Source organism: Giraffa tippelskirchi, chromosome 1 (genome assembly GCF_054371585.1).
Source record: "Giraffa tippelskirchi isolate mGirTip1 chromosome 1, T2T-mGirTip1v1.2.pri, whole genome shotgun sequence".
NCBI classification, from domain to species: domain Eukaryota; kingdom Metazoa; phylum Chordata; class Mammalia; order Artiodactyla; family Giraffidae; genus Giraffa; species Giraffa tippelskirchi.
The window spans coordinates 130,428,533-130,455,655 of NC_137275.1; the positions used below are offsets into that span (position 1 = coordinate 130,428,533).

Here is a 27,123-nt window from a genome sequence, read left to right on the forward strand (position 1 = left end):
GAGTGAGTGACATCAGGATACCCCATGTGATCTCAGACACATGAAGGCTGGAGTGACCACAGCCCTAGTCTAATCATTGTTTTATAATATCTAGATGGTTCTCTCAGGTATAGGCGGTGGGTGGCCAAGAACGCAAAAATTTCGGAACTTCTACATCCATTAAAAGGCTGCCAAAATGGGACTTCCCTGCTGGTCCAGTGGTTAAGACTCTGCCTTCGAATACAGAGGGTATGGGTTCGATCCCTGGTCAGGGAGCTAAAATCCCATATGCCTGGAAGCCAAGAAACCAAAAGGTGAAACAAAGGCAACACTAACAAATTCAATAAAGACTTTAAACAATGGTGAAAAAAAAAAACTGCCAAGTTATTGAATTTCAGGAGGGTGACATCACTTTTAATTTAGAACATAAAGAAAAAATTTATGAAGGTGGTGACATTTGCCCTAGGCTTTTAGAAGTGGACTGAATTTCTACAGACAGAGGATAAAGAGACTACTACAGATAAAGAAATGAGACTGAAAAGACGCCCCTTGCTGCTTCACAGGGTGTGAATATTTTATTTTAATGCAATCTTTCCTACGTAGTACTTTAGAAATATCATCCCCAGAACATCTTAAAAGTTGTAGAGGTCTTGTAGCTTTTTACAAAGCTTGGTTTAATCTTTACTCACAACAAACCATATTAGGTTCAAGGATACACATTAATTCTCTCCATTTTGCAGATAAAGAAAGCCAGTTTGAACGAGGTTGATTTGTGCAAGGTCACATTTCAACAGTGCTCTTTCTTTATAACATTAGAGATACTTGATCAGTAGGATGTGGAATAGCTATCAAAGTCTGTTTCATGAAATATGGGGAACTAACTAGGCTTGGAATGTTAGACACATAAGAACTCTATGATACCTTGAGGCAAAAGCCAGTTATCCTGGCTTTAAATAAATGAAAGTAATGTAATAGGCCGGTAATCTTCTCAGAGGAAGAGAATATGATACACAGAGACAGAGATTCAAATGAGGCACCCCTGATGAGACCTAATAACTCAAGTATTCAAAAAAAGCAGCTGTGGATAAGGGGCTGGGGGAAAGAGGGAGAAAAAAAAAAAAAAACACAGCCAAATAAAGCAGCACAATATATTAAGGAACAAAAATGAATACGAGGAGACATGCTTTACTTTCAAATAGCACTTTCTAATGTTTTAACATCGTTTTTCCATTTTCTCCCACAAAGTGTCTTCAAGAAAATTTCTGATGATCTCACTTTGAAAATCTATGCTGTTCTTAGTCATCAAACATATTTATTCCTCTTTTCCTTTCCCAATACACGGAGGACTCTAAATGATGCAAATAATACTCTTACTTTTATTAACATATATTAAGCCTCTACTCTTGTGCAAAGTATTATGGAAGACAGGTCTTCAGTCTCAAGATTTATGTTTTAGCGATACCAGAAGATATCATCACTAGATTGTATTCAAGAAAATCTGTTGGGCTTTACTCTATTTTCATAAATAGAAAGGACTTTCTCTAAAGAAGAACAGAAAAGTTCAAAGCCATTAATAGTAAGATTCCATACCACAAAGAGATTGATCCAAGAACCTGAGTGGGAGCCATGAATAAGATTTCATATCTCATAGAGTAACCCAATGACTTGGGTGCCTGTGGTTTATGAAGCCATCTGGCCTATGGTAAGTAAGTACTCTAGTAAGTGATAATGTTGTATATATAAAAATAATCTTCGTTAAAGTTAAAAGTAGTATAAAGTCAGAAAGAAGAGAGGTTAGGAATAATGATTAAGGAGAAAAATGCTAAGGAGAAAAACAGAATTTCAATGAGTATGGATAAAAAACAGCAATAACTTATTAGCACAATCCAAAGAACTTTGGAAATCTGTATAGAAGTACTGACACCTCCTTTGAACCCCCCAGAACCAGTTTATAAACGTTTTTCCACCTCTGCTATACCATCTTTACCACCCATCTTATATCCATTTTTCTCATCTTGTCCCAGTGGGATAGCTTGGGTGATGGCGAACATAGTTGACCAACAACTGAACAGGAAAACAGAAATACAAAACACAGAAAAAAAAGACAGTGTTTTTTTTTTCTTTGATCTCTTCCATACCACTGTCTCATATCCTATCTTATCTACCCTGACATAAAATGAAAAACAATCCTGTACTTTTTAAAAGCATAATGATAGTAACGTTTTCTATTTCTCTTGCCCTCAAATCCCTTAATTTGACCTTTTTGAAAGCAGCTGTGGTTGCTGTTATTTTTTAACCCTTGGATTCAGTGGTCCTTTCCAGAAAGAGGGCCTTCACATCTGTAACACAGAAAGTTTAAATTTATAATGGATGAGTGACTCATGGATGAGGCACTACAATCTAACTTTCAGATATTAGAAAACTCATTTTCTCTGTGCCAAAGCCAAATGGATTTGTGAAGCAATGGAGTTTTTTCTTGTTTGACATGAAATCACTCTCTTTTTAGCTCAAAGTAACTGATATGTTCTTGGGAACCCCTTAACTATCCTTCATTCCTCACAGTGTATAACTGCAAGTATAATTGCATGTTTTAAAGGATAGCTGAACCTACTATGCTAAAAAAGTACATGGAAAACGCTTCCAAGCAGAAAGTATACTAATGACTAATTGATTCTATTGTTTTACAGTTTAAGTATATAATACACGATATATATTTAAATGTTACAATAGCTATTCATATAATAAGTGACATAGTTATTACTTAATATCTCTACACATTTAGGAAATGTTTTTCAATTATTCATTAAAATATTACTAGTAAAAAGGACTGGTTTGGTATAAAACTACAGTGTGTCCACAAAAGTAGTGTGAGCCGTTCTCTTAAAAGAAAATGAAAATAATGTCACTATACCTACTTTGAAATCCATCATCAACAGGGATCAGAAGGATAAACTGTAGATCTATTTAAACATCTACTGAAACATTAAAAAATTTCAGATGCTCCCTAAAAGCTAACTATAGTTGGTTATGTGCAGAAGGGAGGTTTTTTCACATGTACCATTTTATAAGCGGAGAAGTTCAGGATCAACAATATGTATAACAATAATGACACACTAAATAAGAACAGCAATAGCACTCATTTTTTATTCCTATTTTTTTGACCATCACTGTAATCCCATTAGGTAAGCATTCATATGACTATTTCACAAAAGAGAAAAGAAAGGAAAGCCAAGGCTCTGAAGATGTTAACAACACTAAGTAATTTAGTAAAATATATCTTTGATAAGTGTCAGAGTTAGGATTACAAATGAGAAAATTTCTGACTTTAAACTCAGCACTCTGTTCTACACTACACTGTAGTAAGAGACTGCAAAATAAAAATACAAATCACACCCATCTCAGGATGCACATTTGTTTGTAATATGATACTGCTGCTCTTTAATCACCTCTTTCAAAGAAAGTTTGAAATTTTATGTAGTGAAACTTATCGATATTCATTCTATTATCATTTACGCTTGTTGGGTCTTCTCAAAGAAATACTGCCTCTGCAAATTCGTATTTTCTCTTATGTTTCTTCCAGACGTTTTTAAGTCTCAGCACTTAGGTTAAGGACTATAACCCATTTAAGTTATTTCTGGATATGATATGAGACAAGGGTCAAGGTCTCTCCCCTGCTCTCCTCCCCTCAGTCCTACTCCATCAGTATATACAATTTCTCCAGCACCATTTTTATAAACTTTTTATTTTATATTGGAGGACAGGTGATTAACAATGTTGTGGTAGTTTCAAGTGTTGTTGTTGCTCAGTTGCTAAGTCATGTCCAACTCTTTGCAACCCCATGGAATGCAGCATGTCAGGCCTCCCTGTCCCTCGTTAAACTTCAAGTATATGGCAAAGTAATTCAGTTATACATAGACACGCATCTATGCTTTTTCAATCTCTTCCCATTTAGGTTGTTACATAATACTGAACAGAGTTAGAGTTCCCTATGCTATACAGTAAGTCCTTGATGGTTATCCATTTTAAGTATAGCAATGTGTACATGTCCATCACAAACTCTCTAACTATCCTTTCCCTTACCCTCCACACCTCTGTAACCATAAATTCGTTTCCTAAATCTGTGAATCTGTTTGTTTTGTAGATAAGTTTATTTGTATCTTTATTTTTAGATTCTGCATATAAGCGATATCATACCGTATTTGTCTTTCTCTGACCTACCCCACTCAGTATGACAATCTTGAGGTCCATTTGCTGCAAATGGCATTATTTCATTCTTTTTGATGGTTCAGTAATAGTCCATTGTGGGCTTTCCTGGTGGCTCAGTGGTAAACAATCTAGCTGCCAATGCAGTAGACATGGGTTCAACCCCTGGATTAAGAAGGTCCCCCTCAGAAGGAAATAGCAACCCACTCCAGTATTTTTGCCTGAGGAATCCCATGGATGGAGGAGCCTGGTGGGCTACAAACCGTGGGGTCATAAAAGAGTAGGACATGAGTTAGTTGACTAAACAACAACAATATTCCACTCTATATATGTACCACGTCTTCTTTATCCATTCGTCTATCGATGGACATGAAGGCTGTTTCCATGTTTTGGCTATTATAAACAGTTCTCCAGTACTATTTACCCAATGAATTGCCTTAGCATCTTTGTCAAAAATCCACTGACCATAAATGTCTGGGTATTTTTAGACTCTGTTCAACTGATATATTCTTATGCTAATACCACACTGTTTTGATTACCATAACTTTACGGTAAGTCTTAAAATCAAATAGTGCAATTCCTCCAGTTTTGCTGTTCTTTTTTCTAATGAGTCAGAGAGGTCTTCTACATTTCCATATAAATTACAGACCCAATTTGTCAAGTTCTACAAAAAAGCCTCCTAGGGTTTTAAGATTGTGTTGAATCTATGGATCAATCTGGGGAGAAATGAAATTTTAAAACTGAGTCTTCTGATCCATGAACATATTATACATCTCCATTTATTTAGGTCTTCTTTAACTTATATGAGCAATGTTCTGTGGTTTTCAGCATCATAATAATAAATGTGGTCTTATACACATTTATTATTTATTCTAAAGTATTTCATTTTTTGATATTATAAATGGTATTGCTATTGAACTTTGACTTTCCAATGTTCACTGATAATATCAGATAAGGGTATACAGAACTAAAAATGATTTCTGTATATTGACCACATGCCCTGTGATTTCACTAAACTGATTTAATAGTTCCAGGGGCTTAAAAAAAAAAAATTCCACAGCATTTTCTACAATCAGGTTGCCTGTGAATAATGACAGTTTTTTGTTTTTTTTTATAAGCCTTTCAGTTTCCTATCTTACCGTATGGCCTAGAAACTCGAGTACATTGTTGAACAAAGCAATAAGGGCAGAAACTCTTGCTTTGTTCCCAGTCATAGGAGGAAAGCACGCAGTCCTCACAAGTGAGTATAATGCTAGTTTTAGGTTTTTATCAGTTTAAGGGAGTTTGTTTTGTTATTTGTTTGCCGAGTTTGGCTTTTTGTTACATGAATGGTGTTTATCTCCATCTACTGAAATGATATGCCTGCAACGCAGGAGACTCAGATTTGATTCCTATGTCAGGAAGATCCCCTGGAGAAGGAAATGGCAATCCACTCCAGTATTCTTGCCTGGAGAATCCCATGACAGAGGAGCCTAGTAGGCTACAGTCCATGGGGTCGCAAGAGTCAGACATGACTTACAACTAAACCACACGACACTGTTCTTTCAGTTTAGCCTATTAATATGGTGAATCACACTGACTGATTTTAGAATGTTAAACCAACCTTACATTTTTTGACATTACATTAGTCATGATATATTAACTTTTTATTATATTGCTGGATTCAATTTGTTTCCATTTTGTTTATCATTTCCCAATATTTTAATAAGAATTTCTGCGTATGTTCCCAAGGGATAGTGGTTTACAGATTTCTTTTCCTGTCATATCTTTGTCTTGGTATCAGAGTAATATTGGCTGCATGAGTTCAGAAGTGTTCCTCTTCTCTTCTATTTTTGGAAAGAGCTTGTGTGGAATTGGCATCATTTTTTTCTTAAATGTTTGGGAGAATTCACTGAGAAGACATCTGACTTGGGAGTTGCTTTTCGGTTTTTTTTTTTGGTGGTTAGGTTTTTATCTACAAATCTAATTTCTTTAACATACATAGGGATTTTCACGTTATCTATTTTCTTTTTGAATGAGCCTTGATAGTTTGCATCCATCAAGGAATCTGATCATTTATCAAAGTTGTTATATTTATTGGCCTAAGGGAGGTTCAAGAGGGAGGGGACAAATGTATACCTATGGCTGATTCATGACACTATATTGCAGAAACTAACATACTATTGTAAAGCAATCATCCAATTAAAAATAAATTAAAAAATAAATAATAATCAAATTTGTTCACAATATTTTCTTACTATTCTTTTAATGTTTGGACGATCTGTAGTGATATCCTCTTTTTTATTTCACATATTGGTAGTTTGTGTCTTTTCCTTTTTTCTTGACTAATGCAGGTAGTGGTCTGTCAATTTTAAGAAGCTTTTCAAAGAACCGGTTATTGGTTTCACTGACTTCCCTGCTTATTTTCTATTTTATTGATTATCATTCTTGATTATGTCTTACCTTTTGCTTACTTGGGGTTTAATTTGTTCACGTTTGTCCAATTTCTTACGCTAGAAACCTAAGATCACTGATTTGGTCTTTGTTTTAGTTCACAGGTCACTGAAGCAAAAGTTCAGAGGAAATGAACTTGAGGGGCCATATTTGTATCTGGACCCAATGTAGATCAAGAGATCTCAGACTTGGAGAGTAAGGCTGCAATTAGATTTTGGGAATTAGGGGAGAGGATGAGTATATCTGCATTTGGCAGGAATACAAATTTTAGTGGTTAGAGAGTGAACTGTGGCAGACTACTTTCGTAGATGGTCATAATAATTGCTCCTTTGCAATGTGGCTTTGCCTCTCTTCCCATCAAGAGAGAGAGGACTGAAATCTGACTGCACTTCTTCCACCAACAGAAAGTGATGGAAGGGAGGTCATACAACCTCCCAACCTAAACCTTAAGCCTCTGAGAACTTCTGCTTTTCTCCTTCTTGCAGATATACCATGAAATTATCATGTAAAGAAGATGGTCTAGTTTACTGGAAGTTGAGAGGACACACAGAGGAGAACCAAGGCACACCAACCAACAGCCAGACACATAGGTAAGGCTATCTTGGACCTTCCGTCTAGTCAAACCACCTAAATGAAGCCACATGAGTAAACCTAGGCAAAACCAACAGAGAAGCAGCCCAGCCAACCTTCAGAATCATGAGAAATAAATCCCCATTGTTTCAATTCACCAAGTTTTGAACTGGCCAGTTAGCATGTAATTAACTGAAACTACTGAGTACTGACAGAAAAATAGATTAAAAGATTTTCCTCTAAGAAGTTGATAAGGGAAAAAACACAAGGAACATTAAAGTCAATTAAAAGACTGCTAAACCTACTCTCTTAAAAACCACAAAAACTATAAAATAAAAATTTTAAAAAGGAGGGGCATGAGGTAGAAGAACTTAAATAAGGGCTTCCCATAATTTATACATTGGCTTTACATTGGCTCTTAGTGTCTGCTAGTATCTGTTCTCTTTATAAAGCAGAACTTACAAACCGTTCTCAATGACAGCCAAAATGATCTTTTAAAACTACAATTCAAATCATGCCATGCCCCTACTTAAAATGCTACAGTAGCTTCTCAGTGTGTATGGAGTAAAATTTACATTCCTTATCATGATCTACATACACTGCCATAAAAGATTCAGCCTCTGCCCTCACTCCCTAAACCCTAGGCACCATTGCTTTCTTTCTATTCTTGAATCCCCCAAGCTTGACTTCCCTGATGGCTCAGTGGTAAAGAATCTGCCTGCCAATGCAGGAGACATGGGTTCAATCCCTGGGTCTGATCCCTGGGTTGGGAAGATCCCCTGGAGGAGGAAATGACAATCCACTCCAGTATTCCTGCCTGGGAAATACCATGGATAGAGCAGTCTGGCAGGCTACAGTCCATGGGATCACAAAGAGTCAGACGTTTTAGCGACTAAATGAACAAACAAACCCCAAGCTCACTCCTGTTTTAAGAGTTTAACTGCATTCATCTAAAATATTCTTTTCATGCCTGGTTTCCTACTGAGGTGCTAATCCAAATGTCACCTCAGAGTGACCTTTCATGACCACATAATTAAAAATACTGTATCATAACCTTGATGTATACTCTTCTAGAACTTACCACCATCTAAAATAATTTACTTGTCTATATATCTGAACTCCCAGCCCTATCTAAATAAAGATAGTTTCAGGCTAGTTCACCATTATATTCCCAGGACCTTAAACAGAGTCTGGCACAAAGGAGGTGCTTAAGTATTTTTCTTAACGAATTATGTAAAGATAAGTTATTAATTTGGGAAAGGATGAGAAGACAAAGCTCTCCATTAGTGAAGAATTAAGTATTTTTGAAAGACACAAGAAAAGTATTATTTAATAAATTGTCACCATTAAGTACATGGGTTCCATGCTAGCATAACTCCCACATTTTCTGCGACAGACCAGGGCTGTCTGTGAACACATGATACTAAACTAGTGTTTTCCAATTAGCTCCTAGAGAGCTTTGACTATAACTTTCTTCAAAGGAGAACTGTAAATACAACTTAGACCTAAAAGACAAGTTTCAAGCTTGCTGGAGAAAATGAGGTAAGAAAGTCTGCAGATGTTCCTGCAAGTCCTAGAGGAATCCTTAGGACTCATATATCACTTATGGAAAACAGAGTTTGATGTGGTAACTCTCCCTTTTTTGGTGTAAGGCACAAGAAACTTGCATATGGCCATCAATCTGATGGTTCCTTGAACACTTTGGCTTATGGGATTTCCCCTGCTGAAAATGTTACATGCAGGATTTTTCATCTTTTCCAAATCACTTCTACTTCTCAAAGTTTCACTAACATACTTTCTAGAGCAATAATAGCACCACTCAAAGCGCCTTAAACTACAAGAACATTTACTATTTCATATAACAAGGAGGCTGGAAGTCAAGACAGCTTTGGAATAAGTTAACTGAGAAGACCAATAATCTTTGGCAAAGAGCCCTCTTCCTTTTCCCCACTCTGCCATCCCCAATGAGAAACAATGCCTTATTGTTTTTAAGCTATAGATAATGTCATGTGTAGGTACACTGACCTATACAAGAACAAAATCAGTGTAGTGCAAGGAAGGAAAAAGAGACCCACAGACTAGGCAACCAAGAGTACTTACACAAAGGTCCAACTGCAAATACTAGTATTTCTAAAAGCTTTTCCTTAGTATTCAGGTCCTTGATGACATCACATGTATGGCTTATATAATTGTCTGGAAATTTAAATTATCCTTCTGAAATAAGATAAGTCATTTTTACTGAAATCTAGAGGAATCTACCAAAGCAGATTTACTTACGTATCTGTGAAGGTACCAGTAGAGAAAATAATAAAATGAGATTATATATTTATATAAAGACTTCAAATTTGGAATATATCACTCAGATATGTGCAAATATGAAGTCACAAGAATGCTTAAAATAATGAAATACTGGAAACCCACATGTCAGCAATCAGTTCAGTTCAGTCACTCAATCGTGTCTCTTTTTGACCCCATGAACCTCAGCATGCCAGGCTTTCCTGTCCATCACCAACTCCCTGAGTCCACCCAAACCCATGTCCATTGAGTCGGTGATGCCATCCAGCCATCTCATTCTCTGTCGTCCCCTTGTCCTGCCCTCAATCTTTCCCAGCATCAGGGTCTTCTCAAATGAGTCAGCTCTTCGCATCAGGTGGCCAAAGTATTGGAGTTTCAGCTTCAACATCAGTCCTTCCAATGAACACCCAGGACTGATCTCCTTTAGGATGGACTGGTTGGATCTCCTTGCAGTCCAAGGGACTCTCAAGAGTCTTCTCCAACATCACCGTTCAAAAGCATCAATTCTTCGGCGCTCAGCTTTCTTTATAGTTCAACTCTCACATCCATACATGACTACTGGAAAAACCACAGCCTTGACTAGACAGACCTTTGTTGGCAAAGTAATGTCTCTGTTTTTTAATATGCTATCTAGGTTGGTCATAACTTTCCTTCCAAGGAGTAAGCGTCTTTTAATTTCATGGCTGCAGTCACCATCTGCAGTGATTTTGGAGCCCAGAAAAATACAGTCAGCCACTGTTTCCCCATCTATCTGCCATGAAGTGATGGGACCAGATGCCATGATCTTAGTTTTCTGAATGTTGAGTTTTAAGCCAACTTTTTCACTCTCCTCTTTCACTTTCATCAAGAGGCTCTTTAGTTCTTCTTCACTTTCTGCCATAAGGGTGGTGTCATCTGCATATCTGAGGTTATTGATATTTCTCCCAGCAATCTTGATTCCAGCTTGTACTTCCTCCACCCCAGCGTTTCTCATGATGTACTCTGCATATAAGTTAAATAAGCAGGGTGACAATACACAGCCTTGACGTACTCCTTTTCCTATTTGGAACCAGTCTGTTGTTCCATGTCCAGTTCTAACTGTTGCTTCCTGACCTGCATACAGGTTTCTCAAGAGGCAGGTCAGGTGGTCTGGTATTCCCATCTCTTTCAGAATTTTCCACAGTTTATTGTGATCCACACAGTCAAAGGCTTTGGTATAGTCAATAAAGCAGAAATAGATGTTTTTCTGGTATTCTCTTGCTTTTCCAATGATCCATCGGATGTTGGCAATTTGATCTCTGGTTCCTCTGCCTTTTCTAAAACCGGCTTAAACATCTGGAAGTTCATAGTTCACATATTCCTGAAGCCTGGCTTGGAGAATTTTAAGCATTACTAGTGTGTGAGATGAGTGCAATTATTATTAAAGATATTATGACACACAGAGTTCATTAATATATATACCTAAGGAAAAATTTAGAAATCAACATCTAATACCATGGAAAATATCCAGGATATAATAATAAAAGAAAAGAAGACTACAAAATTGCATGTAGTGTCTTTTTTTCTAGAGCATTTGAATGAAACAACAATTTTCCCACGTTAGGTAAAACAGTCACTGAAGCATTTTAGCATTTTAAAGTACTAACCTGTCTTGACATAAAGGAGGCATTTGCAAATGGAGGTCAAATAAAAGTGGGTGCGCTAATTACTGCTGGGTGATTAATAAACATCACGATGTAGAAGAGTCAGAGAGCTCCTGTGGCTTTCTGGTTTGGTTCTTGACTGACAGCTGCTACATTTCAGAGTTCTCTTTCAACTCTGATTGGCAATGTGAATCCCAAGTGCTTCGGACTGTTGAACAAGTTAAAATGAGTAATAAAAGATAAAAACAAGATTAACTATAGGTCAAAGAGTTAAACTTTCAGAGTAAAAGAGCTATTTGTTTACACTTACAGACCACTGCTATAATACTATACACTATTCTTAAATTCGTCTATGCACGGACATTTATTTTGTAATTCTGAATGATCTTTCCAATGATGTATGCACTTATTTCACATAAAAATAACACTGACAATAAGCTCATTTTTTAAAAAATCACTGAATTCTGACTGTCTCTTACAATATCCCATCTTTCAATTGAAAATAGTGAAAAGACACAGATCACAACAATCAGAGAGATGATAACTATAGAGGAACATATTTTTTTGTAAGAAGGACATACCTTCATTAGATAACATCAGTCACCTTAGCTATTTCTTTATGAAACAAAAAATTTCCTGGTACATTCCTCATTTAATAACCAGTCTAAATAACCAGTCATTGGATCTCAAAGCAGAGCATACTTTTGTTTATTAAGATAGTAGGTGAGTCTGGCATAATCAGAGGGCACTTCACAATGCTACTGGGTCAAGGAGCCTAAGTCATTTTGGTCCCTCAGTAAGGATTTCCACATGAACACCAGGAACATCTTTACGGCATTACGGGAAGAGGAGGGCAGAGCGACTCTAATGAGAGATGTTCTGTCTTCACGAGGATATACTCAATGATGCAACCATGTAGAGGCAGACAATCAATGAACAGCACTGCTTTAAAGATGGCACATCTGAAGAGTTTTACTGTGTGAGTTTGTAAAGGTATATTGCATATGATAATATTTCTAGGTGTGGGGAAAATTTAGGCTACAACCTGAAGTAACTTTTTAAAATATTTAAGGTTGTCTCAAATGTGACTGCCTGGACCTGGGAGCTCTTTATTTAAGATCACAGGGCGGCACAGCAACCTTTTCTCGTTTTGCTCTATCTTAATTACAGTACTAATCACAAAGTAGAAATAAATGTTATTTAATGACAAAATAAATACATGCATAGAACTTCACATAATTATACAGTTTTTGGTAAACAGGTTAACAGATGGACACAGAATGAAATCCACATTCACAGGCATTCAGTAGATGGAACATACTTCTTTGGACATAAAAATGTGATACTTATATGCAAATATGTGAAATTACTTGAGTGGAAAAAGGAAAAAGAGACACTATGAGTACTAAGCCAAACATAATTACCCAGGATTCAACTGTCAGTAAGAAAACACAGTATTAAAGATCGAACCTGCATCTCTTATGTCTCCTGCACTGGCAGGCAGGTTCTTTACCACTAATGCCACCTGGGAAGCCAAAATCATCTCATTCTCTGGCAAACAGTTCTCCTAAAATGCCAGGTCTACAAGGTCAAGTAAAATACTGTTTACTTGAGAATTAACTTTAGAGCAAAAATATTTCATAGTAGCAGTACTGATTACTAAAGATCTTTCTAAATTACATCAATCTGCTTTCATTCAGGTGTAATACTTGAATTTTTAGGTACGTGCTATTCAGCATATCTCCAAAAATAGGCAGAATCCCTAATAACTCCTGGACACCCCTTGGGAGTTCTCTGTCTCAGTTTCCTTTCCCAAAGATTCCTGGTTTATCTGAATTTTTCCTCAGTTTGCTGCTTTATGCTTATCTACAAAACATCTTTTTTGTCACCTCAGTGCATACCATTTTAGTTCTCCCTCCTGGTTACGTACTTCCATTTCTGCCTCTGATTTTTCCCTCTTTCTGGAAGTCTGAAGAGCCTTGGTTTGCACACCAGTCACAGAAAGCTACCTTAAACTCGAGTTAAGTGAAGTGAAGTCGCTCAGTCGTGTCCAACTCTTCACGACCCCATGGACTGCAGCCTACCAGGCTCCTCTGTCCATAGGATTTTCCAGGCAAGAGTACTGGAGTGGGTTGCCATTGCCTTCCCCGTTAACACACAACTAAAAACTTTTGGCTTTTCCACATCTTCCTTTCTGTGAATGACCCTGACATTCAGAACAATCCTGCTTCTAGGGAGCTTTTAATTTCTTGGGATCCAGTTGGGGATTCACTACACTTTTTGTATTGCAGTTTCTCATGACTGAACTCAAACCAATTTCCTGAAGCAATTCATGAAACAGTCTCCATTTAATATGACTGGCAAAACTCGTATGTTATTTTTCACTAGGGAAAAGAGAAATCCGTATTTTAGGCACAAATGCCAGATTCAAAGTTTTTTATTTCTAAAAAGTTGTTATAACTTCTGAGAATAAAAACATTTCTATAGTATTTGGCAGACATTCAACACACATGATTTTTCTTGAATTTCATTTAAATCTGCTATGTCAAGTGCTTAAAAACACACACAAATTTGATAGTCATTATTATTTCCTTTACTGGTATCCTCTTGGTAATGTTTTTTAAAGCAGCAATTAAAAGCATAACAACAGAAGAATGTGGTGCTATCTTCATTGTGTGTGTGTTTTTGCAACCCCATGGACTGTAGCCCACCAGGCTCATCTGTCAAGAATATTGGAGAAGGTAGCCATTTCCTATGCCAAGGGATCTCCCCAATCCAGGATCAAACCCGTGTCTCTTGCACTTCCTACACTGACAGGCAAATTTTTTACCACTGCCCCACCTTTAATAATTAAAAGTAGAACAATAGAAGAATGTGGTGCTATCTTCATCCTAACCAAACTTGAACGTAATGAGCAATATAAAGTGTAATAATCCATGCAAGCAATACTTCACAAATGTTAAGAAAGCATGAGGAAGTTCTCTATGTATTGATATGAAAGAATTTCCATTATATGATTGCCAAATAAGATGAAGAAAAGCATAGATGCTACATTTGTAGAAAAAGGAATTGAAAATAAAATTATGTATTTGCACAGAAAAATTGTAAGAATATACAACTATCTAAAAACAGTGTTACATGAGGAGGAATCTGCAAAGGAACTTGGTGAGGGACAGAGATTTTTCAATAATCACTATAAAACTTTCTACAGTTGCTAATTTTTAATCATCTGGAATTACTAAATATGGAAAAATGATCTAACTAGCTTTAAATCTCCCTGTCTGAATTAAGATTAGACTAACATCAAGTTTAATGGGAAAAAAAATCACTTTTAGTGAACGTATCATTCTGAAAAGCAATGTGTTAACAAAAATAAAAAAGGGGGTTGGGAGAAAGAGCAGTCAAGTATTTCCTAAAAGGATTTCTGGCGACTCTCTCAACACTGTGTAATATTATTTGTCAGTAATTTATATTCAGAATACTCAACTAGGTGCTAGGTAACATGTTTTCTACCCTCAAAACCTTTACAACTATCTTTTTCCAGATATTAATAGTTAAAGTACAGTTAAAAACAATAATTTAAGGCAAAATAGCCTAATGCCAAATGAGTGGTACAACAATCTATGTTCCAACTAATTTCAAATGACTGATTACTGAAACACAAATAAAGACTTCATAAAGGATGTGGGAATTACATACAAAAGTGGAAAGAAAGGGAGAAGAGCATTCTAGGGAAGTGGAATTGCTGTAACAAAGATGCCAAGGGAGGAAAAAAACCACTAAGTATGCTCACAGATATTGACTAGACCAGTTTGACTCCAACAGGAGGGTGATAAAGGTAATGGTGAGGGCAAAGATGAAGTCCAATAACTACAGTAATACTTGAAAGTGTTAGTCACTTCAGTTCAGTCGCTCAGTCGTGTCCGACTCTTTGCGACCCCATGAACCTCAGCACGCCAGGCCTCCCTGTCCATCATCAACTCCTGACATCTACCCAAACTCATGTCCATTGAGTCGGCGATGCTATCCAACCATCTCATCCTCTGTCGTCCCCTTCTCCTCCTGCCCTCAATCTTTCCCAGCATCAGGGTCTTCTCAATTCAGTCAGCTCTTTGCATCAGGTGGTCAAAGTATTGGAGTTTCAGCTTTAACATCAGTCCCTCCAATGAACACCCAGGACTGATCTCCTTTAGGATGGACTGGTTGGATCTCCTTGCAGTCTAAGGGACTCTCAAGAGTCTTCTCCAACACCACAGTTCAAAAGCATCAATTCTTTGGCGCTCTGCTTTCTTTATAGTCCAACTCTCACATCGATACATGACTACTGGAAAAACCACAGCCTTGACTAGACGGACCTTTGTTGACAAAGTAATGTCTCTGCTTTTTAATATGATGTCTAGGTTGGTCGTAACCTTCCTTCCAAGGAGTAAGCGTCTTTTAATTTCCTGGCTGCAGTCACCATCTGCAGTGATTTTGGAGCCCCAAAAAATAAAGTCTGCCACTGTTTCTCCATTTATTTGCCATGAAGTGATGGGACCAGATGCCATGATCTTAGTTTTCTGAATGTTGAGTTTTAAGCCAACTTTTTCACTCTCCTCTTTCACTTTCTTCAAGAGGCTCTTTAGTTCTTCTTCACTTTCTGCCATAAGGGTTAGTTGCTTAGTTGTGTCCAATTCTTTGCAACCACATGGACTGTAAGCTGCCAGGCTCCTCTGTCCACGGGATTCTCCAGGCAAGAATACTGGAGTGGGTTGCCATTCCCTTCCCTGGGGGGATCTTCCCCACCCAGGGACTGAATCCAGGTCTTCCGCATTACAGGCAGATTCTTTACCATCTGAGCCACCAGGGAATCTGGGCAATATTTCACTTATCTCATTTGATCACCAAAACAACCATACAAGAAAGGGTAAGACTGTAGAAGGCCCTGAGTACCAGGTTATAAATATCTAGCAGCAGTATCTAAGATGGACTATTCCATCTATTAGAGGATAAAGAAACTGGAGGCAGACTTGTTATGAAAGTTCAGGCATATAAGGATCCAGCTTAAAGTGACAGCAGTGGGAATGGAAAGGATGGAAGCAATTTATGAGTATGGTGATGACTGCTGAAAAAGGTAAAAAGGCTACCAGGGCTTAGTCCTCAGTTGCTGGGAGAATGATGGTATAAATTGAGAGAAACACCTAAGTTCAGATGGAGAGGAGCTATTTTTAGTAATAGAGAGTCTGGTTTACATTAATACATGGTTTCTGAGGTATAATATGAAGCAACAGCAGCACATCCAGTCCCTAGAGCCTCTATTACACATTCCAACGAGGGTGCTCCACGTCACCCATCAACTAGCCAAGTGATCCATGGAAAATCCCATGGACAGAGAAGCCTGGTGGGCTACGGTCCATGGGGTCAGAAAGAGTTGGACATGACTCAACATGTTCACACACACACAACAACTAAGGGATATCTTTCGGGGATAATGGGATGTACAACACCACGAACACACTAAATGACACTAAGTTTACACTTTAAATCATTCATATATGTGAATTTCACTTCAATTTAAAAAAAAGAAGCTGAAACAAACTCCACAATGCCTTTCACCATGTTGTCAAAGGTCCATCCTCAGGATGCCCTGTACTTTCCTGCAAGTTCACTCCACCTTCCAAATCATTCCAATGTGCCTCTGACATTGTCTTCAACAATAAACAGGAAAGTTCATCTTCAAACTTTTATCCATCTACTGTCAATGTGAAATCCTGGACTTTGATCATTTAAAATACTCTGCCACCAAAATTCGTAACTCAGATACCCTATTTTATCCATCTTATCCATGCATGACTACACCTGAGCAGCCCAGCAACTACTAAAGAAAGATCTTCAAAGGGCAAGTTGATTCCATGATAAACTCACCATTGTTGATCTCAAAGGAGCCCTCCACACAAGGGAACAATCCCACATTCTCTGGTTAATCCATTCTCCCACACTCCACCATGGCTACTGCAAATCTCCCTTCTCCTTGATCTTCGGACAGACATTCCTTTCTCTCGCTGTGAGATAACCTTTTATAAAACTTTAGAGAAAATAATCATCATGCAAGAACTCTGACATCTTTCCAAAATGTAAAGCAAAAACATGCTACAGTTGCATCCATCCTCTTTCATCTTCTCTCTTAAAAACAGTGCGATATTTTTCTTCATTCATTCATGAACATTCAACAAATATTTACTGAAGGCCTACTAACTGCCAGGCACTGATTTTCACATGGGAGATACAATGGACAAAAATTCTTGCCTTTCTGAAGCTTATAAGTTGGGATTTGGAGGAGGATATACACAATATACAACAAACACAGAAAATATGTAACACAGGTATATGTCACATAACATGACAAACGACAGCATGTTAGAAATAAGAGCTGTGGGTGGGGGAGGGAGCACAGAAAGAATCAAGAGTATGGTGGGCAGAGGACGGGACTGTTTCACTGTAAAATAGGTAGAGTAAACCTCACACATTTATTTCCCCATCTCAGATTTCTCCTTTGAGGTCAAGACCTAAATATCCAACAGTTCATGGAATTTCAAACAGGTCCAAAGGGAATACATAAATAGTTTTCCCCTCCCCAATTTCCCTAAATAAGCCAAATAAAAACAACAGTCCTATTTTAGTAAATGGCAAATGTCTCCCTTAACTAATTATTGCAGTTTTAGTTAATTTTACTTTCTGTTAACATTCATGCTTACTTTATATAGGATTGATCCACAACATTTGTTATATGCTTGCTTTTACAGGGAGACTCTTACTCTCACATATTTTCTTATTATTAATTAGCACAATTTCTTTTCAGCTTAAAGATGTCCCTTTAAAATATCTTATAAGGCTGGTTTAGGGGTGATGAACTCCTTCAGTTTTTGCTTATCCAGGAAACTCAATCTCTCCTACAATTCTGAATGATTATCTTGCTGGGTAGAGAATTCTTGTATGAAAGTTTTTTTCCTTTTGGCACTTTGAATATGTCATCCACTTCCTCTGGCCCACAAGGTTTTTACTGAAAAAGCAGCTTATATCCTTATGTTAACCTTGTACATAAGTTGTTTTTCTCTTGCTGTTTTTATGATTTTCACATATCCTTAACATGTACCATTTTAGTTATATAATGTGCTTGGTGCCTCTTTGGGTTCATATTATTCAAAATTGTTCTGTTCTTCCTGGACCTGGATGACTGTTTCCTTCCTCAGACTAAAGAAGTTTTCATCCATTATTTCCACAAATATGTCAGGAAATATTTCCTGTATTAAATAATGTTTTTTTCTCTCTCTTTTCTCCTGCTGGGACCGCTACATTGCAAATGTTATTTTACTTGATGTTGTCCCAAAAGTGCCTTAAAGTATCTTCACTTTTTAAAATTCTTTTTTCATTTTGCTACTCTGATTTCCTTTGCTTCTGTCTTCCAGCTCATGATCTGCTTTTCTACCTTATCCAACCTTTTATTAAACCCCTTTAGTGTATTTTCCGGTTCATTTGTAATTTCTGCTTGGTATTTTCTTACATTTTCTATCTCTTTGTTAAAGTTCTCACTCTGTTGATCCATTCTTTTCTGAAGTTCAGTGAGCATTTTTATGACCATTACTTTTAACTTTGTAATCAAGTAGATTGGCTGTCTCTGTTTCATTTAGTTCATTTTCTGAGGTTTTGTCTTGTTCTTTCCATTAGAATATATTCTTCTGTCTCTTCACTATAACTAATTCTTTGTGTTTGCTTTCACATATTTGGTAAATCCGCTCCATCAGCTAGCATCGAAGGACTGGCTTTATATAGATGTCCCATGAGGATCAGAAGGGCACTCCTGCCTGCCACAGAGCCAAGTGTTCAGCGGCTATCTCTTACGTGGAGATACGCACCCTCTTGTTGTAGGCTGTCTCCTACGTGGACTGTATGCACCCTCTTGTCACAGGCCCACAGTGGCTGCTGCAGCACACTGTGGGTGAAGCTAGCCTCTGGAATGGCTGTGGGATCTGGCAGCAGTGCCTGCCGGTGCTGGTGGCTGGGGTTCTTGTCCAGCAGACTTTGAGGCCCAACTGAAGTGTAGGATGGGTGGAGCTCTCAAAGACATATGCCCACTGGTGCTAACAAGTTAGATGAAGATTTCCAAAATGGCACCTGCCAGTTCTAGTATTAGCAAAATAGCCTGAGAACACAAAAAATGGTTTCCATCAGTGTCTCAGTCCTTGGGGAGTGTCCCAGATCTTTCCTGCCTCTGTCACATGCTTCAAGATTACTAAATGTGTTCCCTTCCCCTATGGTCAATGCACATTTCAACCTGGTGCTTCTGTGCTGGAGTTGGGATCAAGTGAGTCCACATGTGAGCCCTTTAAGAATGGGTTTTCTGTTCCCTGTAATTCTACAGTTTTTCTGGATGTATTCCCTATTGTTCAAAGCCAGGTGTTTTGAGGGCTTGTGTCTCCTGTTTAGTATCTAAAGAGTTGAGGAGCCTGAAGTGGATCTCAAATCCCTCACTCCTAGGGAATATAACTGTACCTTTGCAATTCTTCCAGAATTGCCATCTGGGATGTGGTGTTTTTTTCCCTTGGCATAACAGTATGTCTGTTACTCCTACCCATCTTGATGCTGTCACTTGATCCTTTGTTTTGGAGACTCTGTGCATCTAGTTTTCAGGTCTCTTTCCAAGGGGATTATTCCGTATGTAGTTGTAGATTTGCTATGTCAGTGGGAGGAGGTTAGTTTGGTATCTTCCTATGTAACCATGTTGAACCCTCTCCTGTTTATGTGCTTATATTTAAATGTTTTCCCAAATTTTTTAGAATGCAAAAAGAAGAGAGATACATTTTATTACAATCAAATAAACCAGCATCAAAAACTAAAACTAATGAAATAATTATGGTTTATTTACATTTTTACCATCTGCACAATAAATTTTAACTGCTTCCAATCTTTCACTTTCCCTAAGTATCTAAAAGTAGTAGATTCAAGGTCACCAAAAGCAACAGTTGAGAGAAAATTTTTAGCTATATATAGTTTATTTTTAAATTACATTTATTTTAAAAATATAGAAAAACTGACTTCATAAGGATCAAATAAAAACATTTCTGTGAAATAAAGGATGCCTCTTATTTAAAAAGCAAGAAAAAAAAGCAACACAATAAGGAAGAAACCCTATAGGTAGAATGTCTGTAAAGTAAGAGATTTCTCACAAAAGATTGTTAGGGTTCTAAGTGCTTTGAGTCAAACTCTCAAGGCTGAGTCAGTATTTCTGACCAAGTCAAGGTGCTTAGTGTCAGACACAACTGAGCGACTTCACTTTAACTTTCATGCATTGGAGAAGGAAATGGCAACCCACTCCAGTGTTCTTGCCTGGAGAATCCCAAGGACGGGGGAGCCTGGTGGGCTGCAGTACATGGGGTCGCACAGAGTTGGACACGACTGAAGCGACTTAGCAGCAGCAAGGTACTTAACCTATAGAACTTTATTCAGAAACGCATTTAATTTTCACCTATAGAACTCCATGTACTTTCAAAACATTTCCCTATCACCACCACATAGCTGAAAGCAGATAATAATAGCTTGCCAATAATGAAACATAGGAAGAAAGGATTAAATAGTTACTATACATTTCTAGTTTAAAAAGAACAAAACTAGGATTAAGAAGAACACCCAAGGGGGAGGGGAGCACAGAGACTTCTCTGCAAACCAGTTTGATCTGATATGTATCTTGACTGAAAGGCTCAGTTCTTAGTCACTGATGCAAAACATGTAATATACTCTGTAGCCATCAATGATACGTAAACAAATGAATGTGGCTGTGTTCCACTAAAACTTTTGCAGACAATGAAATTTTAACATGTTACATTATTGTTTTCCTGATTTCAACTATCAAAATTTAACTTAAAAAATTTTAAATTATATCATTCTTAACTTCTGTACTGTACTAAAACAGATGGTGAACCAGATTTGACCTGTGAGCCATAGTTTATCAATGCACAGTCTAGAAGAAAAATCACTGATAGATGATTTATATGTGATCCTTGACTTCACACTAAACTTTCTTCCACTAAAAAGAAACATAATAAACAAATATCTCAAAATGGATCAAATACCTAAACATAAAAGTACTGAAATTGCAAAACTCTTAGAGGGAAACATAGGGGAAAATTTTTGTGACATTAGATTTGGCAAGGATTTCTTGGGTATGACACCAGAAGCACAGGTGACAAAAGAAAAATTAGGTACACTGCACTTCATCAGAATTAAAAACTTCTGTGCAAAGGACATTACCACAAGAGTGAAAAAACTCACAAAACGAGAAAATATACTTTTGCAAATTATATATAGGATAAGGAATATTCAGAAATGTAACAAACTCCCCAAGTTCAGTGACAGAAAAGCAAATAAATACAGAAATGGATAAAGGACTTAAAAAGACATTTCTTCAAAGAAGATATACAAACAACCAACAAGCACATCAAAAGATGCTCAGTGACATCAGTCATTAGGGAAATGCCAATCAAAACTATGATATACCACTTTACACCCACTGATATTCTCTGGTGGCTCAGTGGTAAATCATCTGCCTGCAATGCAGGTTACCTGGGTTCAAACCCTGGGTTGAAAGATACCCAGTAGAAGGGAATGGCAACCCACTCCAGTACTCTTGCCTGGGGAATTCCATGGACAGAGGAGCCTGGCGGGCTACAGTCCCTGGGGTCGCAAAGAGTCGACTGAGCCATTAACACTTTCACTTTAGTTAGAATTAAAAGAAAAAAAAAAAAGGCAGGGAAATCACCAGAGTTAATGAAGTTGTAGATAAGTTGGAACCCTCCTACACTGATGATAATGTAAAATGGTACAGTCACTGCAAAAACAGCTTGGTAGTTCTGCAAGGAGTTAAACACAGAATTACCATATGATCCAACAATTCAACTGAAAACATATTCACATAAAAATTTGTATACAAAGGTTCATAGTACCAGTATCATCATAGACAAAAGTAAAAACCCAACTGTCTACTAAAAGATGAATGGATAAACAAAACATGGCATATTCATATAATGAAATAGTGTTTATTTATAAAAAGGAATGAAGTACTGATTCCTGCTACAAGGATGAACCTTAAAAACATTTTGCGAAGTGAAATAAGCCATACATTATATGATTTCACTTATATGGAATGTCCAGAATAGGCAAATCCACAGACTTAACCTTCCCAGGTGGCACTAGTGGTAAAGAACCCTGCCTAACGATGCAGGAGAGGCAGAGATGCAGGTTCAATTCCTGAATGGGGAGGATCCCCTGGAGGAGGAAATGGCAACCCACTCCAGTATTCTGGCCTGGCGAATCACGTGGACAGAGGAGCCTGGCGAGCTATATAGTTCACAGAGTCACAAAGAGTCGGACACCACTGAACACCTGAACACACAACACAGAGACTTAAAGTAGATGAGTCCTTGGCAGGGGCTAGGGGAGGGAGGAATCGGGAGTATTATTTAATGGCTACAGGGTTTCCTTCTGAAGTGATGACAAAGTTCTGGATGCAGACTGTGCTCATGGTTGCATGATAGTTAATATGCTGTAAGTCACTGAATTATATGCACTAGAATGGTTAAATCTTACATTTATGTCATATGTATTTGCTATATAAAATTCATTTTCAAACGAAGAATAATTTTAAAAAGGACAAAAACAAAAAGGGGCTAATTCTTGCCTACCTACAAGCCTTTATACATTATTACTCCATGTGTAAAATGAGATTTGGTTCATGGCCTCACTTTATGAACTATTGACATAAGTTACTATTATTTCAGAAAAATGCAGCTGCTATCAAAACACACTCTGGATAAAAGACATTTCATAATAGTGGTTGATAGAATATTAGAGTAATATGTTGTCATTTCTCTTCACAACTTTATCGACTCCAAGTCTCTATTATAAATTAAGAACCACTGAAGAAAACAACAAGAGGGTTAATGCCTGGAGAACTCCCAAGCAGAAGGTTGAGAATTCCTTCAAATTACATGAAAATTTTTTATGTGTACACTTGTGTCTAACACTATTTTATATCATAATTTTCAGATTTCAGTGGTATCCAGGTTAACAACTACTGGTAAGCCACAAAGATTCCATTATATGAAAGGATGATTTGATTGATTTCTCAAAGCATTAATTTGTCTTTGCAAAGATAAAGTTCCTGAAAAACAGAAGAATTCAAAGATAAAAACCCACCAAGGTGATGCTCTATTATTTCAAAACCAAGCTTAGGTAAGCGTCCTCCCTGAGCTTTCCTGGAAGATTTTATTTCATAATTACTTTTCTTGTCTATTATTCCTGTTCTAAATATTACTTTTGCGATAATTAGCTCATGTGTACCTCTCATTTGTTGATTTAGTATAATTTAACACTTTGGCATTTATTGCCTGGATCACTAACAGCTGTGTGGAGGCCTCCACCTCCATGAATGACAAGCTACCACAGGACAGAGGATTGTTTGTTTTTACTTATTTAGTAGTCCTGGAATATAAAAGATAACATCAGAATTTTATTTCTATAAGCTCCATATATGTCTTTTAAAATTAACTGTAAGGATGTTTTATTATAGTACATGTTCTATATTTCAAATGAGGCACATATCTTATGAGTAATTTTGCAGTTAAAACACTGAATAATGAATGAAACATATTCAGTTATCAAACTCATTATTAAATTCCTAACCATGTTGTTTCATTTTGTCAACCATATTTTCTAATGCTTCACTTCACTAGTACATCAGTATTATCTATTAATGCCTATTTTACCTACAGATTGAAAAATGTTAAAGTCTTTCCAGACGCTTTACAAATTTCCTTTATATAACACTATTCACTGTGTGACTTTAGACTAAAAGGTCATAATTCACCATTCTGACATCAAATAACGACAAAGGAACTGTGGAAATCTTTTGAATATGATCTGAATGTTTACAAAATGTTCATTTTAAAGATTCTTTTTTTTTTTTTTTGGTCGTCACAAACTTAGAGACATCCCAAACCATTTAATTGTTATAAATTATACTAGTTCCGATCTTCCCAAGTGGCACAGTGGTAAAGAATCCACCTGCCAGGGCAGGAGAAACAGAGACGTGGATTCAATCCCTGGGTCATGGAGATCCTCTTGCGTAGGAAATGGCAACCCACTCCAATATTCTTGCTTAAAAAATTCCATAGACAGAGAAAGGAGTCTGGCGAGCCAGTCTATGCGGGTCACAAGAGTTGGACACAACTTAGTGACTGCACACACACACACACATTGTCAGGAGAAATATCAATAACTTCAGATATGCAGATGACACCATCCTTATGGCAGAAAGCGAAGAACAACTACCTAGCCTCTTGATGAAAGTGAAAGAGGAGAGTGAAAAAGTTGGCTTAAAGCTCAACATTCAGAAAACTAAGATCATGGCATCTGGCCCCATCACTTCATGGGAAATAGATGGGGAAACAGCGGCAGACTTTATTTTTTGGGGCTCCAAAATCACTGCAGATGGTGACTGCAGCCATGGAATTAAAAGATGCTTACTCCTCAGAAGGAAGGTTATGACCAACCTAGACAGCATATTAAAAAGCAGAGACATTACTTTGCCAACAAAGGTCTGTCTAGTCAAGGCTATGGGTTTTCCAGTAATCATGTATGGATGTGCGAGTTGGATGGTGAAGAAAGCTGAGCGCCGAAGAATTGATGCTTTTGAACTGTGGTGTTGGAGAAGACTCTTGAGAGTCACTGGGACTGCAAGGAGATCCAACCAGTCCATCCTAAAGGAGATCAGTCCTGAATATTCACTGGAAGGACTGATGCTGAAGCTGAAGCTCCAATACTATGGCCACCTGATGTGAAGAACTGACTCATTGGAAAAGACCCTGATGCTGGGAAAGATTGAAGGCGGGAGAAGGGGACAACAGAGGATGCGATGGTTGGATGGCATCACCGACACAATGGACATGAGTTTGAGCAGGCTCCGGGAGTTGGTGATGGACAGGGAAGCCTGCTGTCCAACACTCCATGGCGTGGCAAAGAGTCGGACAATGACTGAGCGACTGAACTGACACACACACACATACTAGCTCCAAAAAGAGTTTTCTCCCATGTTTACTCTAATTTATCTAAGAGTAAGTTATCCTTGAACTTGAGATAGGAAGTGAAATCATATCTCCACTCAAGTTAGCAATTTCATTTAGCCTACATTCTTCACTACTATTTCATCCACTCATTATTTCATAGAACTTCTAGTCTTCCAAAAGAATGATGAAACATTTTCTGAGACTCTACTCTCAAAAATCAAATCCGAGTTGAGCATTTTCCTTCTCTTTGCTTCTATACTACCTTGGGCGTATTTCTATTATGGCAATAATAATAAAATAATGCTCAATTCATTTATATCCCTATTTCCTTTATCAGACAGTCAATCTTAAAAAGGTTAGGTAGGGGACTCTGCTTCATTTTTCTTTCCCTTAAAACCTAAGCACAATCTCAAGCATTCTAGATGCTCAATTAATGTTTGCTCATTAATTTGTTTGGGGAAATATTTGGGTATGAGGTCAGTATTGATAAATTAATAGTTTATATAGAATCATTAAAGAAAATAAAGCTCTTAACATAATGCAATCATACAATATCTTAATAGTTATTATGTTGTTTCTCTTAAGTAAGCACAAAACAGTGATGCGATAAATTTCAAGAGCCAAAATAACTTAGTCCCTCACAAGGATAGGATGTACTTAAACTATCTTCCTTCTTCAGAAAAGAGAACCTAACTTAAAATTTCACTGGAGTCAAGGTTACCTAATATCTAAAATAAAGTAGCTGTCAATCTTTACAACATCACCATGGCATTTGAAAGGTATATAAAGATGGTATATGGTATAGAATACATTACAAAATGAATTATTTTCAACACTCTTATTTTTTATAATTCCTTTATTGTTTTGCTTAGAAAGGAAATCCCTGATATGAACTATAAAAACAAGAGGAAGAAAAATGATTCTACAGAAAAGAATTATGGCAGACATTGTTAGTGGCTTGCTGAAAATATTTTTTTCCTTTATTCCTTACTAACAAAACTCTGGTTTTGTTCATATTGGCAATGGGAGTCACCAAGCACCCTTGAAAAACAGAGGTGGCCCTATATGTAATACAGTTTTGGGCTATATGATGGAGATAGACAGAGCTTGTCAAGTCAAATTGGAGAAGAAAGTCCAAACCAACATAACAACGACAATTAACATAGACAGCTCATTTGCAGCTAATAGAGATTTCACAGGCTTTATCCTAATTTTTTCAAATTAATAAAATCATTTATTTTCTGACAAAATACAGGTTATTAGGCAACACAGTCAATGATAACACTAACAGAATCCTAAGTATTGATATTTGTGCGTGTTCAGTCGCTCAGTTGTGTCTGACTCTTTTGCAACCCCACGGACTGAGCCCACCAGGCTCCTCTGTCCATGAGATTCTCCCATGGACAAGAATACTGGAGTGGGTTTCCTTTTCCTCCTCCAGGGAACGGAACCTGGGTCTACTGCATCCTCAACAGGCGGGTTCTTTACCACTAGCGCCACCTGGGAAAAGCCGTAATATTTAACAGGCACTAAACCTATGCGCTTTACACCAATAACTCCTTTCATCGGATAAGGCAATGGCACCCCACTCCAGTACTCTTGCCTGGGAAACCCCATGGACGGAGGAGCCTGGTAGGCTGCAGCCCATGTGGTCGCGAAGAGTTGGACACGACTGAGCAACTTCACTTTCACTTTTCACTTTCATGCACTGGAGGAGGAAATGGCAACCCACTCCAGTATTCTTGCCTGGAGAATCCCAGGGACAGGGGAGCCTGGTGGGCTGCCGTCTATGAGGTCGCACAGAGTCGGACACAACTGACGCGACTTAGCAGTAGCAGTAGCAGCAACTCCTTTAATCCAACCCTATCGGGCAGGCTGACAGTATTAACTCGTTAAAGATCACACAGCATGTAAGCAGCAGATGG

At 37.5% G+C, this 27,123-nt stretch overlaps 1 protein-coding gene across 50 annotated transcripts in view; it reads right to left on the minus strand.

The window, feature by feature from the left end:
• Positions 1 to 27,123, minus strand: part of HMBOX1 (homeobox containing 1) — a 188,455-nt gene that overhangs the window by 134,916 nt on the left and 26,416 nt on the right. For 13 of the 50 annotated variants that reach the window (XM_081496580.1, XM_081496431.1, XM_081496705.1 and 10 more), the window contains exon 2: positions 11,106 to 11,310. The exons of the other annotated variants lie outside the window; for them this stretch is intronic. The gene's annotated coding sequence lies outside the window, so the exon portion shown is untranslated. The remainder of the gene's footprint in view (positions 1 to 11,105; positions 11,311 to 27,123) is intronic. 50 annotated transcript variants of the gene reach the window in all.